This window comes from Lissotriton helveticus (assembly GCF_964261635.1).
Source record: "Lissotriton helveticus chromosome 1_1 unlocalized genomic scaffold, aLisHel1.1 SUPER_1_unloc_5, whole genome shotgun sequence".
Taxonomy (NCBI): domain Eukaryota; kingdom Metazoa; phylum Chordata; class Amphibia; order Caudata; family Salamandridae; genus Lissotriton; species Lissotriton helveticus.
In genome coordinates this window covers 377979-397552 of record NW_027611692.1, presented here as the reverse complement: position 1 = coordinate 397552, position 19574 = coordinate 377979, and the positions used below count along the sequence as shown (strand labels likewise).

The window sequence follows — 19574 nt, the reverse complement described above, 5'->3', positions numbered from 1 at the left end:
CTGACCCCCTGAACAAGCCTCTAGTCCTCTGCACCCCTGGACAGGCCTCACCTCCTCTGCACTCTGGACAGGCCTCACCTCCTCTGCACCCTGGATAGGCCTCGTCTCCTCTGCACCCCTGGACAGGCCTCACCTCCTCTGACCCCCCTGGACAGGCCTCGCCTCCTCTGCACTCCTGGACAGGCCTCACGTCCTCTGCACCCGTGGACAGGCCTCCCCTCCTCTACACCCCTGGACAGGCCTCACCTCCTCTGCACTCCCCTGGACACGCCTCTCCTCCTCTGCACCCCAGGACAGTCCTCTCCTCCTCTGCACCCCGGGACAGGCCTCACCTCCTCTGCACTCCCCTGGACAGGTCTCACCTCCTCTGCACTCCCCTGGACAGGCCTCATCTCCTCTGCACCCCTGGACAAGCCTCTCCTCCTCTGCACCCCTGGACAGGCCTCACCTGCGCTGACCCCCTGAACAGACCTTTCCTCCTCTGAACCCCTGGACAGGCCTCACCTCCTCTATGTCCCCTGGACAGGCCTCTCCTCCCCTGCACCCTTGGACAGGCCTCACCCCTCATCTGCACCCCTGGACAGGCCTCTCTTCCTCTGCACCCCTGGACAGGCCTCACCTCCTCTGCACCCCTGAACAGGCCTCACCTCCTCTGCACCCCTGGACAGGCCTCGCCTCCTCTGGACCCCTGGACAGGCCTCACCTCCCCTGTCCCCCTTACAAGCCTCTCATCCTCTGCACCCCTTAACAGGCCTCTCCTCCTCTGCACTCTGGACAGGCCTCGCCTCCTCTGCACCCCTGGACAGGCCTCACCTCTTCTGCACCCCTTGACCGGCCTCACCTCCTCTGTACCCCTGGACAGGCCTCACCTCCTCTGCAGGCCTCACATCCTCTGCACCCCTGGACAGGTCTCTCCTCCTCTGCACCCCTGGACAGGCCTCACCTGCTCTGCACTGTTGGACTCGGCCTCGTGGCGTGGTCCTACCCCTCCCGCATGGCGGGCCTGGGACGACATCGGCCCTCCGTCGACCCGATGTCGACCCCCCTGAACACGAACCCTCGACGAGAGCAGCCCCCTGGCAACCCACGGCTCTCCCCCCTGGGACCGAGGCGGACCCTGCTCGCCAACAACGCCGGTCTGGCGACCATGCCCGGCCACCATTTCCGGCCCGACTCCATCTTGGGCTCATCACGTCCCGAGCACGTGGCCGCAGCCATCCCTGGCCCCGGCCTCAGCGAAGCCCCGACATCGAGGCACCAAGATCCTCCCAGGTGGTAGAGTGGCCACTTGGCAGAGCCCGGAAGAGGGGAGTTTCGTGGGGCCTCCAGCCGTCCCCGGACGCCTGGTATCGATCGCCCTTCAGCCTCCCTGGGCGCTGGCTCCACCCCCCTGCTGGGTGTCTGGACACCTTCATCCCGGCCCCTCTGAACCCCAGGCGCGAGGGTCCGGACATCAAAGGACTCCAGTCCTATATCTGGGCCAGCCCTGGATTAAGACTCCAGTTGTATCTTGGAGTCGAAGCCCTGCTGACCTTATCGCGGCTGATCCTGATCCAAACTCTTGCACCTGGAACCTTCGAGGCCCTGCTGACGCTGTCGCGGCCTGACTAAGCTGAACCACCTTCGAGGCCCTGCTGACGCGGCCTGACCGAACTGAACCATCTTCGAGGCCCTGCTGACGCTGTCGCGGCCTGACCGAACTGAACCATCTTCGAGGCCCTGCTGACGCTGTCGCGGCCTGACCAAGCTGAACCACCTTCGAAGCCCTGCTGATGCTGTCGCGGCCTGACCGAACTGAGCCATCTTCGAGGCCCTGCTGACGCGGCCTGACCAAGCTGAACCACCTTCGAAGCCCTGCTGACGCTGTCGCGGCCTGACCGAGCTGAGCCATCGTCGAGGCCCTGCTGACGCTGTCGCGGCCTGGCCCCTTGAACTATCCACGCACCAGTTGGTGCCAAGACTGTCCCGCTACCCCCTATCCCCGAAACCAAGACGTTACGGATCCCTCGATCCTTGCCTGCTAACCTGCAAAGGACTGGCCTTAATTGCTTATATAAAGATTCTTGTGAATATTCCTCCTGTGTGGTGTCCCTCTGTAGGTAGTGTGATTGCTCAACTGTGACGATTGTAGGTGAGGAGCCTCGCCAAGGAGGCCTCCCTACGGTGCTCGGCCTATTCCCTACAGAGAGGTGGGTCTCAGGGCGGACAGTCAGACACCTTCTGTCTCCCCCGGGGGTCGCCTTTCCAACATTGGTGGCAAGCGACGGGATCCGAGCCCGCGCAAATCGTACAGCGAGTAACTCGCCACTACTAACAGAGACCCACAACCACGATGACTACTAAAGAAGCCGGAACAACCGCAGAATTCCAGAAAGAACTATTAGAGGAGTATACCCATAAAGAACTCAAACAATTCTGCAAAACCCTAGGTATCGCTACCACCGGACTAAGCACAAAAGACGATTTTAAAGACGCATTACAAATATGGGTGGAGACCGGAGCAACCCCACCCCAAGCCAACGAGGACATTGTCCTAGAAGTACCCCTGAGTACAGTCGTAGCCCCAGTGGAAGAAAGAACCGCCAACAAAGAACCGGGCCTCTCCCAGGAAGACGCCCGTGAGCGAGAGAGGAGTCGGCTCCATGAACTAGAGCTCGCCCGACTCCGGCTGGATGGAGAGCTTCAATTAGCAGCAACGAAAATGGCCATTGAACAACTACGATTAGAGGGAGATCTGGAAGAGAGGCGGAGGCAAAGAGAATTGGACGAAAAAAAGCTCACGTACGAACACGAGCGGGCCTCAAAGAACTAGAGATCAAAGCCAAGATCGAAGAGGCTGGCGCCGCGGTAATCCGTAACCCTCCACCTCCTGCCGACCCGAACGTCCACATTCCCAAGGATATCGTCAAGGAATACTACAAAAATGACGATATCCAGCAATGGTTCAAGGCGTATGAAGTTGCCATGACCGCGCACCGCATCCCGCGAAAAGATTGGGGTGCTGGCTTGTGGGGGAGATTCGTCAGCGAAGGAAGAGACACCCTGCTAGAGCTGGCCGAGGAAGTGATGTCCTCCTATGACCACATGAAGGACGCCCTGCTCACCTGGTATGGCCTCACCCCCGAGATGTACCGACAGAGGTTCAGAGACTGCAAAAAGATTCCCGGTACCACGTGGGTGGAGTACGTAAACTTTTATAGCCGGGCCCTGGAAGGATGGATAAAGGGCAGCAAAGTGTCCACCTACGAGCAGCTGTTCGACCTCATCGTTTGGGAGCACCTCTCCAACAACTGCTTTGTCGAGCTCAGGCAGCATCTCCTCGACAGTAAGCTGACCGAGCCCCGAAAACTCGCCGTCGAGGCTGATCGATGGGTGAGCACCTGGGTCCCCCGGACCCCGATAGGAGAACCGGGACGGAACGGCCAGGGGCACCCCCGCCAGCGTGGCGGGGGAGGAGGCCAGAACAGGAGGCGAGACTTCCCGTCGGCCCCGGGCCGGAGTCCGCCTCGGGGGTCCCCCCAGAAGAACACTTTGCCATCCCTGACCAGAAGAGGGCCCCCACCAGCACGGCCGGGGCCCCACCCGAACATTACCTGCCCCATGAACCAGCGCCCCGGCCCCACCGGGCCTCCGACCCGCCAGTTCGCTGCTGCAGCCCTGGGGGAAGGGGGAGAAGAAGACGAAGAGGTCTACAACAAAGATCAGACCGAGTATGAACCGGCCGCCATGGCCCTAGCCTGCCTGGGCGAAAGAGACATGGTCCCCCAGGCCCCGCTACGGAGGAACACTCAAAAGTACCGTCAGTGGGTCCACATCAATGGACGACGGACCGAAGCCCTCCGAGACACGGGAGCCAGTGTGACGGCCGTCCGCTGCCACTTGGTGACCCCAGAACAAATCATACCAAACGTGCGATGCCCCGTGAGGGCCGCCGACAACTCCGAAACTCTGTGTCAGATGGCCCGAATCCCCTTTGAGTTGGGGGGGGTGTCGGGCACCCTCAAAGTGACCGTCCGGGACGACGCCCCCGTGGACTGCCTCCTTGGAAACGACCTCGAGAGCTCTCCCTGGGCCCAAGTCGAACGGAGAGAGCATCTAGGAATGATGGGACTACCAGAGTGGGTCTGCGCGACGACCCGATCCATGACTGCCCGGGCCCTGGCGGCACCCGAGGTCACCCCGACTGAAGAGCCAGAGTGGCCCGCGCCCCCACCGCCCACAGTCAACTACGAATCCGACCCCGAGCCCGAGCCATCGGAGCATGACCAAGAAGGCAGCGCCGCACTCAGCGACATCCCCGAACTAGCCCAATGGTGCCAAGAGGGTGGTCCCACCCGAGAACAATTCCGGCAGGAACAGAAGGCCTGCCCCTCCCTCGAGGGGACCCGACAGCAAGCCACCGCCCAAGCTACCGGGGACACCTCGGGGTCCCACTGGGTCTACTGGGACCACGGCCTCCTATACAGCGAACAGAGAATTGCCGAGCTAGCGGCCAGCCGAGTGTTGGTGGTCCCCCTACGATTCAGAGACTTCCTTTTGAACCTGGCACACAATGTGCCCCTCGCCGGGCACCTGGGGCAGGACAAAACTTACAGCCGCCTGGTGACCCATTTCTACTGGCCGAAGATGCGCAACGATGTGCATAACCACTGCCGCACCTGCCCGACATGCCAAGCCAGCGGAAAGAGCGGAGGGAAGGTGAAGGCCCCGCTCCAACCCTTTCCAGTAGTGACCACTCCCTTCGAACGAGTGGGGATAGACATCGTGGGGCCCCTGGACCCCCGAACCTCGCAAGGGCATCGCTTCATCCTCGTCCTGGTGGACCATGCCACCCGCTATCCCGAAGCCATCCCCCTATGAACCATAACGGCTCCCGTGGTGGGCCGAGAGCTGATGGAGATCTTCTCCAGAGTGGGGTTCCCCAGAGAAGTCGTGAGCGATCGGGGCACAAACTTTATATCAAAGTATATGCGGTCCTGGTGGCAACAGTGCGGGGTCACGTATAAATTCACCACCCCGTATCACCCCCAAGGGAATGGACTTGTGAAGCGGTTTAACCGGACACTCAAGGGGATGATCCAGGGCCTAGAAGAGCCCCTCCGCCGCAAATGGGACGTCCTGCTGCCCTGCCTCTTGTTCGCCTATCGGGAGGTACCACAAAAATCCCTGGGCTTCAGCCCCTTTGAACTCTTGTACGGGCACCCTGTCCGAGGTCCCCTCAGCCTGGTCAAAGAATGCTGGGAAACTACAGTCCAAGACGCACCGCCGGATGTCTACCGGTACCTCCTGACCCTACGAAGCCAGACTCGGAAGTTCCGGGCCCTTGCCGAGGCCAATATTGAGGCCAGTCAGGAGGACATGAAACGCTGGTATGACCAGAACTCTTCATCCATCGAGTTCGAGCCGGGCCAGCGGGTCTGGGTCATGTCCCCGGTCGAACCTTGTGCCCTCCAGGACAAATGGTCGGGCCCCTTCAAAGTGATCGAGCGCAAGAGCCCTGTCACCTATCTCGTGGACATGGAGTCCTACCGAAACCCCCTACGGGTTCTGCACGCCAACCGGCTCAAGCCTCATTTTGCCCGCACGGAACTGAGCCTGCTGCTAGCTACAGACGATGGGGCCGAAGACGACTACCCGACCTCCTAAGGTGCGCCGAGAAAGACGGCTCCGTCGAGGGAATCTCTCTCTCCTCCGACCTGACCCCAGCGCAACGCCGAGACTGCCAAGAACTGTTGGGGCGATTTACGGACCTGTTCTCCCTCACCCCCGGGGTGACCCAGTGGTGTGTCCACGATGTGGACACCGGGGACAGCCAGCCAGTGCGACACCGGGCCTACCGAGTTCCCGACCGAGTTCGGGCCTGCATCCAGACAGAAGTTACCAAGATGCTGGCCCTGGGGGTGGTCGAACCCTCCGACAGTCCCTGGGCAAGCCCAGTGGTCCTGGTCCCCAAAGCCGCCGCACCTGGCACCCCTCCAGAACTCAGGTTTTGTGTCGACTACCGGGGACTGAATGCTGTTACCAGAACCGACGCACATCCCATCCCCCGGGCCGATGAACTAATCGACTGCCTGGGAGCCGCCAAGTACCTCAGTACCTTCGACCTCACAGCCGGGTACTGGCAGATCGGCCTCACTCCAGGCGCCCAGGAGCGGTCGGCATTCTCCACACCCGATGGCCACTTCCAATTCAAGGTGATGCCCTTCGGCATGAAAAACGCCCCAGCCACCTTCCAGAGACTGGTGAACAAAGTGCTGGCGGGGCTAGAAGAATTCAGCACCGCCTATCTAGACGACATTGCAGTGTACAGCCTCCACTGGGCCGAGCACCTGACGCACCTCTGGGAGGTCCTGACGGCCCTCCGCCGGGCCGGACTAACTGTGAAAGCCAGCAAGTGCCAGATAGGTCAAGGATCCCTGACCTACCTGGGACACCAAGTGGGGAGCGGCCACGTGGCTCCCCTCCAACCCAAGATTGACGCCATCGTGGCCTGGGAGCCCCCGGTCACCCAGACAGCCGTCCGGGCCTTCCTGGGGGTCACTGGATATTATCGGCGATTCATCAAGAACTATGGGAGCATTGTGGGGCCCCTCACTGAACTGACCTCGAAGAACCGGCCACAAAAAGTACAATGGACACCCACGTGTCTGGTGGCCTTCGAGACTTTGAAAACAGCCATGTGCACCGGCCCTGTGCTCCAAGCCCCTGACTACAGCCGGGAGTTTGTAGTCCAGACCGACGCCTCGGAGCACGGCATCGGGGCGGTCCTATCCCAGATTGACCCCGAGGGGATTGACCATCCTGTGGCCTTCATCAGCCGGCGGCTGCTGGCCAGAGAGCAGCGATGGAGCACCATTGAAAGAGAGGCCTTCGCCGTCGTATGGGCCCTCAAGAAATTCAGGCCCTACCTCTTCGGCATCCTCTTCCGGGTCCAGACTGACCACCGGCCCCTGCGGTGGCTGATGCAGATGCGTGGCGAAAACCCAAAGCTGCTGCGCTGGTCCATCTCCCTCCAAGGGATGGACTTCACGGTGGAGCATCGCCCTGGCGACGACCACGCCAATGCTGACGGCCTGTCCCGATTCTTCCGCCTCGACGAGGAGAATCCCCAGAAAGATGGGTGACTCTCCCCGACTTCAGCTGGAGGGGACGTGTGTTGGACTCGGCCTCGTGGCGTGGTCCTACCCCTCCCGCATGGCGGGCCTGGGACGACATCGGCCCTCCGTCGACCCGCTGTCGACCCCCCTGAACACGAATCCTTGACGAGAGCAGCCCCCTGGCAACCCACGGCTCTCCCCCCTGGGACCCCGGCGGACCCTTCTCGCCAACACCGCCGGTCTGGCGACCATGCCCGGCCACCATTTCCGGCCCGACTCCATCTTGGGCCCATTACGTCCCGAGCACGTGGCCGCAGCCATCCCTGGCCCCGGCCTCAGCGAAGCCCCGACATCGAGGCACCAAGATCCTCCCAGGTGGTAGAGTGGCCACTTGGCGGAACCCGGAAGAGGGGAGTTTCGAGGGGCCTCCAGCCGTCCCCGGACGCCTGGTATCGATCGCCCTTCAGCCTCCCTGGGCGCTGGCTCCACCCCCCTGCTGGGTGTCTGGACACCTTCATCCCGGCCCCTCTGAACCCCAGGCGCGAGGGTCCGGACATCAAAGGACTCCAGTCCTATATCTGGGCCAGCCCTGGATTAAGACTCCAGTTGTATCTTGGAGTCGAAGCCCTGCTGACCTTATCGCGGCTGATCCTGATCCAAACTCTTGCACCTGGAACCTTCGAGGCCCTGCTGACGCTGTCGCGGCCTGACTAAGCTGAACCACCTTCGAGGCCCTGCTGACGCTGTCGCGGCCTGACCGAACTGAACCATCTTCGAGGCCCTGCTGATGCTGTCGCGGCCTGACCGAACTGAACCATCTTCGAGGCCCTGCTGACGCTGTCGCGGCCTGACCAAGCTGAACCACCTTCGAGGCCCTGCTGACGCTATCGCGGCCTGACCGAACTGAACCATCTTCGAGGCCCTGCTGACGCTGTCGCGGCCTGACCAAGCTGAACCACCTTCGAGGCCCTGCTGACGCTGTCGCGGCCTGACCGAGCTGAGCCATCGTCGAGGCCCTGCTGATGCTGTCGCGGCCTGACCCCTTGAACTATCCACGCACCAGTTGGTGCCAAGACTGTCCCGCTACCCCCTATCCCCGAAACCAAGACGTTACGGATCCCTCGATCCTTGCCTGCTAACCTGCAAAGGACTGGCCTTAATTGCTTAAATAAAGATTCTTGTGAATATTCCTCCTGTGTGGTGTCCCTCTGTAGGTAGTGTGATTGCTCAACTGTGACGATTGTAGGTGAGGAGCCTCGCCAAGGAGGCCTCCCTACGGCGCTCGGCCTATTCCCTACAGAGAGGTGGGTCTCGGGGCGGACAGTCAGACACCTTCTGTCTCCCCCGGGGGTCGCCTTTCCAACAGGCACCCTGGACAGGCCTCACCTCCTCTGCACCCCTGGACAGGCCTAACCTCCTCTGCACCCCATGGCAGGCCTCACCTCCTCTGCACTCCCCTGGACAGGCCTCTCCTCCTCTGCACCTCTCGACAGGCCTCTCCTCCTCCGCTGACCCCCTGAACAGACCTTTACTCCTCTTCACCCCTGGACAGGCCTCACCTCCTTTATGTCCCCCTGGACAGGCCTCTCCCCCCTTGCACCCCTGGACAGGCCTCACCTCATCTGCACCCCTGGATAGTCCTGTCTTCCTCTGCACCCCTGGACAGGCCTCACCTCCTCTGCACCCCTGGACAGGCCTCTCTTCCTCTGTACCCCTGGACAGGCCTCTCTTCCTCTGCATCCCTGGACAGGCCTCACCTCCTCTGCACCCCTGGACAGGCCTCTCCTCCTCTGCACCCTGAACAGGCCTCACCTCTTCTGCACCCTGGACAGGCCTCACCGCCTCTGACCCCCTGAACAAGCCTCTCGTCCTCTGCACCCCTGGACAGGCCTCACTTCCTCTGCACTCTGGACAGGCCTCACCTCCTCTGCACCCTGGACAGGCCTCGCTTCCTCTGCACCCCTGGACAGGCCTCACCTCCTCTGATCCCCTGGACAGGCCTCGCCTCCTCTGCATCCCTGGACAGGCCTCACCTCCTCTGCACCCGTGGACAGGCCTCACCTCCTCTACACCCCTGGACAGCCTCACCTCCTCTGCACTCCCCTGGACTGGCCTCACCTCCTCTGCCCCCCTGGACAGGCCTCTCCTCCTCTGCACCCCTGGACAGGCCTCTCCTCCTCTGCAACCCAGGACAGGCCTCTTCTCCTCTGCACCCCTGGACAGGCCTCACCTCCTCTTCACTCCCCTGGACAGGCCTCACCTCCTCTGCACTCCCCTGGACTGGCCTCATCTCCTCTGCACCCCTGGACAGGCCTTTCCTCCTCGGCACCTCTGGACAGGCCTCTCCCCCCTGCACCCCAGGACAGACCTCTCCTCCTCTGCCCCTCCTCTAGACAGGCCTCCCCTCCTCTGCACCCCTGGACAGGCCTCACCTCCTCTGCACCCAAGGACAAGCCTCTCCTCCTCTGCACCCCTGGACAGGCCTCTCCCCCATGCACCCCTGGACAGGCCTCTCCTCCTCTGCCCCTCCTCCGGACAGGCCTCCCCTCCTCGGCACCCCTGGACAGGCCTCACCTCCTCTGCGCTCCCCTGGACAGGCCTCACCTCCTCTACACCCCTGGACTGGCCTCACCTCCTCTGCACTCCTGGACAGGCCTCTCCTCCTCGGCACCCCTGGACAGGCCTCTCCCCCCTGCACCCCTGGACAGGCCTCACCTCCTCTGCCCCCCTGGACAGGCCTCACCTCCTCTGCACCCCTCTGGACAGGCCTCACCTCCCCTGACCCCTGGACAGGCCTCACCTCCTTTGCACCCCTGGACAGGCATCACCCCCTCTGCACCCCTGGACAGGCCTCACCTCCTCCGCACCCCTGGACAGGCCTCACCTCCTCAGCACCCCTGGACAGGCCCCTCCTCCTCAGCACCCCTGGACAGGCCCCTCCTCCTCTGCACCCCTGGACAGGCCTCTCCTCCTTAGCACCCCCCTGGACAGGCCTCTCCTCCGCTGCACCCCTGGACAGGCCTCACCTCCTCTGCACCCCGGGACAGGCTTCACCTCCTCCGCACCCCTAGACAGGCCTGACCTCCTCTGCACCCCTGGACAGGCCTCACCTCCTCTGTACCCCTGGACAGGCCTCACCTCCTCTGCACCCCTGGACAGGCCTCACCTCCTCTGCACCCCTGGACAGGCCTCACCTCCTCTGACCCCTGGACAGGCCTCACCTCCTCTGCACCCCTGGACAGGCCTCACCTCCTCAGCACCCCTGGACAGGCCTCTCCTCCTCTGCACACCTGGACAGGCCTCTCCTCCTCTGCACGCCTGGACAGGCCTCTCCTCCTCTGCACCCCTGGACAGGCCTCTCCTCCTCTGCACCCCACTCAGGCTCAGCAGCAGGAAGAGCTGAGCTCTCCTGAATTGCAGGGGGGGTGGGGTCTGATCCATGGATTAATAAATTGCAGCCAAGTGAGTTGGCAGCTCTCCTACCTGAGCAGAAACCTGTCCAGGCTCTCTCCTCCTCCTGGGGATGGGGGGGGGGCAGCAATCTGGGGTCTGGGGGGGTCTCTGAGGGTCTGAAGATGAAGGTCGCTGCACAGACAGACAGGGCTTCTTCCTCCTCTGCAACAGGCTGGACACACAGCACAGGTATGAAGTGATGTCAGCACTTGCTGCTGGTGCTGTCTCTGCCACCGCTGACCCGGAAGAGGAAACCCTTCTCCTTTTCATACGTAGTGCAGCTCATTGGGTTTCATCAGCAGGTGAGGAGCGCCCTCTGGTGGCCGCTGACAGAACCACCGCCTCCAGGCTCCAAGAGTGAATACATTTCACACAAACAAGCATTGGTGCCTGTAAAGACCTGGGATTTCAGATGTCACAGACGTGAATGTTTTTAACAGTCAGACAGTTCAAGTACAGGGCCTCACACTTGGTTGCTGCTGTAAAAAAGTATTTATAGCTTCACTTTAGATGAGCATCTTCCAAACACTGATGTAAAGGACTAAAGTGTATTTACAGAAAGGTGACATCTGGAAATGAAAGCCTTTATTTCAATGAATATATCTGTATTTTAATGAATATATCTGAGCATATTGGTCAGTTTTCCAATTAAACTGGCCAGCTTATTTATTCTTTTAAATAATTTATTTGCAGTTTTTCAAATCCATAATGTGCTAGATAACAAAGTAAACAGAGGTAAATACCATTGAGTTTTATACACCAGATCAGTGACAATGCGGCATAGGTCATGTGTCAAAGCGACAATTGAAGGAACAGCTTAATTTAAATTTTCCTGTGCCTGTGGCTTATTCCTTATACTTAATAAGGTTGTATATCCTCGAACAAGACTGAATTGTAGGTTCTAATTAGGTTTTGAGATTCTGGTGTAAGAGCACAACTGTCTCCTAAAATATTAAGATATCGGTCTCTTGCAGGCTTTGTTTTTTTGTTTACAGTAACCACCATCCTCTCTCAACAAAGATGCACTGACAAAAATAAAGCAATATATCTATGAAACAATTAATTCCTAAGATAGTACAATGATGGTTACTGTTACGGTGTGAAAGATTAGATTTCCATGATTAGGTTGCACTAGGATGGGTCGACTAACTGCTTGGAATTGATGCTGAGTCTACGGGGTGGGAGGGGGGTGGGTGTAGAAATTGGTTTAGTTTTTCTTTTTTATTATATAATTGGAAGAAACACTGTCACCAATAACTTTTATCTTGAACAGGTCTATAACATTAAAACGTCAATTAAGCTGGGATCATACCAAACAGCGCTTGAAGAGTAGTGTGCAGATGTGGTACCTCCATTTGTTATATATCACCTGCTGTACAGTTGTAAACTCGGGCTACTACTTTGCGATACGCTTCCACTACTGTTTCTTCCGAGACTCTTCATGCTGCCATATGGCTGTACTGACTAATGTTTTCTGAATTATTGTTTTATGTATATATTCAATTAAAATAAGTTGGGAAAAAATTGGTGGAGTAGCACAGGATCATAAACGAAGGTACTGTTTGGGAGGATCAAGGCGTAAACGTTTACGATGGACGCAGTATGTGAGAAGTTGGCCTGGTAGGGGATGTTTCCAATTCTGGAACCACCTACTACCTGACCAAACAATCCCTTATGGTGTCTGGTTGTAAGTCAACCTTATTAGACAAGCTATCCTAGGGGTAGCATGGACTAAGCAGCCTAAAGGCTTAACTTAAGAGGTCGTGTTAAGCGAGCTGTTTTACCACATACAATCCTGTAGTACCAAATGAAAGGACACCACACAAGTATATATTATAAAAATATATGTATTTATTACTAAAAACAATCCCCAGTATTCTTTATGAATAAAGGGGCACAAGCGTTAAATCAAAAGCACTGTTTAAACTTACAAAGTTGCACAATTATGGATGAGGGCAGGGGGCCACTCAAACCATATACTAAACAAGTGGTATAAGGGATGCCACTCGAGCAGTGGTTAGGCCTAGGGCCTAGGGAATCGCTGGGAGCAGTCAGGACAAGCAATGCTGAAGTCGGGAATGGCCCTCGGGATTCGGGAGATGTGCGGAAAGCGCACGCATGCACCAATGTTAACCAATGGTGCGTAAAAGTTGTAAAGTTAAAGTTAAAGGACACTTCCGCTGAACCTAGAGGAACAAAACTTAACACACAGACCCTAGAGGTGTGCACCAGTGTGGGAACACCGGCGGAGCAAAGTTACCTCACCCACAGGAAGTGGGTGCACAGGGTCGAAGTGGCGTCGGGTTCTGACTCGCAGGCTCTTGGTGCTTGAAGCTGAAAGGGCTGCAGGCGGGTTAAAGATGAAGTGTCCGGTGGAGTCCAAGGGTGGACTCAAGTTGTAGAGTACCTGAAAGCAGAGGGGACAGAGTCTGGGTCACTCAGCAGTGACCAGGGTGGAACCAGGGCGGAACCAGGCAATGTCGGGCGCAATCAGGTGGTCGTCGAGGAGCTTCTCTCCGCTGTCACGTGGGCTCTGGGGCATCTGCGACGTCCAGGAGCAGGTCACGATCTGTCCCACGCAGGCTCTCACCGTCGGTGCAGTCGGCTTCAAGTTTGGAGCAAACAAGCCTTGGCAAGAGCAATCCACGCGGGATCAGAAGATTGCTTCTCACTCGGACCAGGAAGGTCAGAGTCGGGGCTCCTTTTCAGGGGAGCTGGTGTGGATCTGGAGCAACCAGATTCACAAGTCTTCTTAGTTAGTTCGTCGGCACAGGGACCACTAGCCAGCTGGCAAGTGACCGGGCCAACGCATTGAGCCAAATAGAGCCAAAGGGCCCCACGCAGCACTCGTCGAGTGTGGAGGGCTGAACTTCGGCTCAGGAGCAGCTCAGGGTGGGGGCTTCTCAAACCCCGGTGCACAGCTTCGAGGGTCACTCGTGGGCTGCACGGTCAGCGTCTCGTGGTCAATTCAAGATGGCGTGCCCCACGCTTCCGGTCGCCTCCACGGGTCTCAGCTTTGCAGGGACTGTGGATCGGGCTGTTAGAAGGCAGGCAGGCTTGATCTCGTCGATCTCAGTCGCTCGAGTTCCGGCGGGAACTGCAACTAAGTAGACGTCGAGGGCTGGATGGTGCCTTCTGCTGCAGGGTGGTCACTCCTTGACCACAAGGGAGATTCTTCGGGCTTCCATGTTGAGATGGAGGGCGAAGGGTCCAGAATTTCGTTTCAAATGTTTCTTCCAGGAAATCTGATGTGCATTGGCACTGCTCCCACTCTTATTCGAATCTGGGGGGCGTGATTACCTGCTAGGTCCACCCCTATGGGTGGAACCCAGGAAGTGGGTGGATACACCCCCTTCCTTTGACCCAGGCCGCCCTGGCACGAGGGCTGGAGTGCCCCAGAACCGGTTTGGCCGGATTATGCAAGGGGCAGCCTTGTGCGCCCCAGGCAGTGTCTGGTTTCTTTCAAACCTCCCTGCTACAATCCACTATCTCCTGTCTGGAGGGCGGTGACACCCTCCTGTGACAGGAAACCCTTTGTCCAGGACCCCTTTGGCTGAGTTTCGGTCAGCTACAGGGGTCCAGACATTTGTCTGTGGCAGAGGCATCCATTTTGTGGATCTAAGGTCTTTGGAGAAATTAACCGCGTTTCAGTAAAGCAACATGTCTTACCCCTCTAGAGGGGTGGAATGCCATCCCCGTCACCAGAACTGGCGAGGGGATGGTATTCCAAATCGTATGACACCTTACACGACATGTTTTGATAAAGCCAAACCAAAGTTGCTATTTAACCGCGAGGATTATAAGGCACTTAAGAGTATATGGTATGGCATTATCCTGAAACAGCCTAGGGAGTTGTTCCCGACAGCTGCAGACAGGCTCAGCTCATGCTAGAGCTCCATCTCACATAAAACCACGCACTCAGCCTCCAGGATTGATGAGGCCTTCTATAGGAGTGGCTCACAGGTTTACATGTGTCCAGATATAGGTTTAGATATAGGTATACTATATCTAAGCAAGGGGTGTTTACACCACCTTACCACAGCTGAGTGATCAGCCAGTTGTGTCAATTTAAGAACCAGCCAGGGGTGGCAAAAGATATGCTGCAGCCCCTGGTAGGCCTTGGTGGCCCCTATGCCCTGTGCACCTATAGTGCATTATACAGGGGCTGACAAGGAGTCCATTTCCAATTGTGGTATGTACCTAGGGTACATGGAATCCATTTTACAGAGAGAGCAGATGGCCTGGGGCCCTGATTAGCAGGGAACCAGGTCAACTAAGTCAAAAAACCAGCTAAACACAGGCAAAAAATCCGGGGTAACCATAGTCAGGTAGCCACCTTCCTACATAACCCCCCCCCCCCAAACGAAAGGAGATAAGGCTATCCTTGGCCAGGTAAGCCTATATTGCCTGAGTGGCCATATAAGGAAGTACCTGCACTAGCATGGGTACCCCCTGTCTCATGGTCCACTAAGCAGTCCCTCACCCTTGGGGTATCAGAGGGTCTCCACCATAGGGAATCACTACCTTGGGTGTGTTTATGCAAAGTTAAAGGCTGGTTTGGATATGGAGTACTGAAGCGAGGCTCTACTAATTTAGGGCTTAGCTTCCTCCAATTATCTTCCACCATGGGTGCCTTTCTCTCTTTAACTGAGTTGCACTGTGCTCTCAGGGTCAACCTCTGGCTACCTAAAGCTGGAGGCTGGGTCCCTCTGTTTGGCTTGCTGGAGGGACAGTTCAGGTTTGGGCCCCTTGGGTCCCAGGTTTGGCTGTGCCCAACAGAATCCATCTGTGGGAGGTCCCTAACTGTTTTTAAGGGGGCTCCCTCAGGAGTTTTTAAAGTTTTCACCTTACTAGGGCTACTAGTTTTGGTGCACCTAATCTTTTGATGGGGGTGCTTTATTTGACAGGGGGCCCTCTGGGTCTCACTGTCCTTCTTGTCCTCTGCAGCCCTGGGCTGGCTAAGGCAAGGTAGAGAGGGGCAGGTTACCTGCTCCAGACTGGGTCCCACCTGAGAAGGGTCCACTGACATCAGAGGTTCTGTCAGGCTAGGCCCAACCACCTCTGGGGCAGCTCCTTCATCAGGGGTAAGATCAGTTCCCTGAGGAGGCTGATCCTGTCCTAAAGTCTGGTGAGGGGGAGATTTCTCTTCCTCCTCCATGCTCTCAGTTTGTGTGGAGTTATCCATCATTTCAGGTTTCACAACACACATGTCAGTTTGAGTTTGGGCTGTGGCCATCACAGCCCCACCAACCTTTTCAGGAGGAGACTCAGTTTGGGTTTCTGCTGTTATCATAACAGCTTTGCTATTCTGTTCAGGAAGAGCTTTTACTAAAGATGGGGCAGAGAGTTTCTCAGCCCTACCAACCTTTTCAGGAAGGACACCTTGAATTGGGGCTGTAGCCAGTACAGCCTCACTAACCTTTCCATGGGAATTCACCATTCTAGAATGGGTTTCCTGTTCAACCTCAGCCCAGGCTGAGATTTCTAAATCATTCCCCAGTAGACAGTCTACAGGCAAGTTTGGGGACACTGCCACTCTCTTTGGGCCAGTGACACCTCCCCAGCTGAGACTTACTACTGCCATGGGATGATTTGTTTGGATGCCATCAATGTTTATTACCTGGTATGTGGCACCAGGTAAAAGTTGCTTAGAGGGGACTATGCCATCAGCCACCATGGTGATGCTAGCCCCTGTGTCTCTAAAAGCTTCAACTCTTAAACCATTGATGATGGGTTCTTGTCTATACTTACTCAAAGTATTTGGGCAAGCAGAGAAGTTGGCAAACCCCATGCCAGTCTCATAAACAAGATCATTGGGTGATGGGGACCTGGATAGGCCAGGGTCCACCTGATTTCCAAAAGTAAACCCACCCAGATTCCTGGATGTGCTCCCACTTCCTGGGGGATTACTGCTGACAGTAACAGGAGGTGTTGAAGCTGGCTTTGGAGGTATATTTTCTTTATTGTTATTCTTGGGACAACAGTTATCTGTTTTGTAATGCCCCACCTGTTTACAGGCATAACAATAAGGCTTTTTCTCAGTTGAAGAAGTGTCTTGGGACCCACCCCCATCCTTGGAGTTTTGGGGCCCTGGGGAAGTCTTTTCTTTACTTTTATCCCCACCCTTATCTTGAGGCTTGGTAGACTCCTTCTTCTGGTTACTGTCCTGATTCTTAGGCCTAATCCTGGTTCTGACCCATTTGTCTGCCTTCTTTCCCAATTCTTGGGGAGAGGACAGATCAGAGTCTACCAGGTGCTGGTGTAAGAGCTGGTTCTGACAATTACTTAGGATCTGCTCCCTCATAATCAAATTATACAATCCTGTAAAGTCATGTACTTTGCTGCCATGTAGCCAACCCTCCAGAGCCTTAGTAGCACAATCTACAAAATCAGTCCAGTCCTGAGTCTGTGTCTTCTGGGTGTCTCTGAACTTCAACCTGTACTGTTCAGTGGTTAAGCCAAACCCATCTATCAGAACACTCTTCAGGACTTTGTAATTGTTTGCATCCTCATGTCTAACAGTGAGGAGCTTATCTCTCCCTTTCTCTGAAAAGGAGTACCATAAGATTGCTGCCCACTGTTCCTCAGGAACCTGCTGTACCATGCAGGCTCTCTCAAGAGCAGTCATCCATTTGTGGATGTCATCCCCTTCCTTGTAGGGGGGCACAATCTTTGTCAGGTTTCTACTATCATAGGACCTGGGTTTCTCTTTAGGAATATTGCTGCCACCAGTGGCACCTAAGCCACACAATTTTTGCTCTCTTGCCAAGGCAAGTCTAGCTTGAGCCAAGGCTACCTCCTCCCTCTCTATCTGGAGTTTGACAGCCCTCATTCTGGCCCTATGCTCTAACTTTTGAGAAGCATTCATGCCTCTTTGTGATTCTCTGGAGGCACTAGAAAGATGAGAGTCCCCTGAGGGAGATCTCACTCATCTGTTGCCTGGGGGAATCATATGTTGGGTTCTGGGGAGGTGCTGGCCCTCTCCAGTCCCCAGTAGGTCCAAGTTGGCCTGGCTAAGCCTACCAACTGGAACCTGGCTACCCTGATCCTGTACTCCTAAGTCCTCAACATCTGAGTCCTCATCCAAGTCATCATCATCCTCCTCTTCAAGGGGATCAACTGCAGGGGGGTTCCCTCCAGTTCCTGTATCTAGGGAAGCTGCTTTTGCCTTCTCTAAGTCATCCTGTTCTAGGATTTCTACCAGGATTAGGCAGGTGGGGCTTCTGCCCCTTTTTAACCCTCTTGCTTTGCACAAGGCAATCAAGTCTCTGCGGGTTAGTTTGTCATATCCAAAAGTTGCCTGGGTAGGGTCAACTGTCACAGGACTAGACCCTGAGGCCTTTCCTGTGTCAGACATGGTTACTAGTGAGGTGTAAGTGGTGCACTTACCTACACTAAGTGTTTTCCTACTGGACCTTGCTAGTGAGTTGTAGTCAGGGGTGTGCTACTCCCTTCAACCTACAACTACTAAGTTCAGTAGAACTTAATATGCTAAGCTTTTGATTTTATATGTACCTAGAGGTACTTGATGTGATCTTTCAATTTGATATAAAGATTGCAATGGTAAAACAACAGCAAGCTCAAATCCGCACCGCTGCTCACCAATGTGAGAAGTTGGCCTGGTAGGGGATGTTTCCAATTCTGGAACCACCTACTACCTGACCAAACAATCCCCTTATGGTGTCTGGTTGTAAGTCAACCTTATTAGACAAGCTATCCTAGGGGTAGCATGGACTAAGCAGCCTAAAGGCTTAACTTAAGAGGTCGTGTTAAGCGAGCTGTTTTACCACATACAATCCTGTAATACCAAATGAAAGGACACCACACAAGTATATATTATAAAAATATATGTGTTTATTACTAAAAACAATCCCCAGTATTCTTTATGAATAAAGGGGCACAAGCGTTAAATCAAAAGCACTGTTTAAACATACAAGTTGCACAATTATGGATGAGGGCGGGTGGCCACTCAAACCATATACTAAACAAGTGGTATAAGAGATGCCACTCGAGCAGTGGTTAGGCCTAGGGCCTAGGGAATCGCTGGGAGCAGTCAGGACAAGCAATGCTGAAGTCGGGAATGGCCCTCGGGATTCGGGAGATGTGCGGAAAGCGCACGCATGCACCAATGTTAACCAATGGTGCGTAACAGTCAAAGAGTTAAAGTTTAAGGACACTTCCGCTGAACCTAGAGGAACAAAACTTAACACACAGACCCTAGAGGTGTGCACCAGTGTGGGAACACCGGCGGAGCAAAGTTACCTCACCCACAGGAAGTGGGTGCACAGGGTCGAAGTGGCGTCGGGTTTTGACACGCAGGCTCTTGGTGCTTGGAGCTGAAAGGGCTGCAGGCGGGGTAAAGATGAAGTGTCCGGTGGAGTCCAAGGGTGGACTCAAGTTGTAGAGTACCTGAAAGCAGAGGGGACAGAGTCTGGGTCACTCAGCAGTGACCAGGGTGGAACCAGGACGGAACCAGGCAATGTCGGGCGCAATCAGGTGGTCGTCGAGGAGCTTCTCTCCGCTGTCACGTGGGCTCTGGGGCATCTGCGACGTCCAGGAGCAGGTCACGATCTGTCCCACGCAGGCTCTCACCGTCGGTGCAGTCGGCTTCAAGTTTGGAGCAAACAAGCCTTGGTAAGAGCAATCCACGCAGGATCGGAAGATTGCTTCTCACTCGGACCAGGAAGGTCAGAGTCGGGGCTCCTTTTCAGGGGAGCTGGTGTGGATCTGGAGCAACCAGAATCACAAGTCTTCTTAGGTAGTTCGTCGGCACAGGGACCACAAGCCAGCTGGCAAGTGACCGGGCCAACGCGTTGAGCCAAATCGTGCCAAAGGGCCCCACGCAGCACTCGTCGAGTGTGGAGGGCTGAACTTCGGCTCAGGAGTAGCTCAGGGTGGGAGCTTCTCAAACCCCGGTGCACAGCTTCGAGGGTCACTCGTGGGCTGCACGGTCAGCGTCTCGTGGTCAATTCAAGATGGCGTGCCCCACGCTTCCGGTCACCTCCACGGGTCTCAGCTTTGCAG

The 19574-nt window shown here is 56.3% G+C and overlaps 1 protein-coding gene across 1 annotated transcript in view; it reads right to left on the bottom strand.

Moving 5' to 3' along the window:
* Positions 1-10652, bottom strand: part of LOC144806135 (uncharacterized) — a 236999-nt gene extending 226347 nt beyond the window's left edge. The window contains 1 exon segment of the mRNA XM_078672566.1: positions 10581-10652. The gene's annotated coding sequence lies outside the window, so the exon portion shown is untranslated.
* Between the last annotated feature and the right edge of the window lie 8922 nt (positions 10653-19574).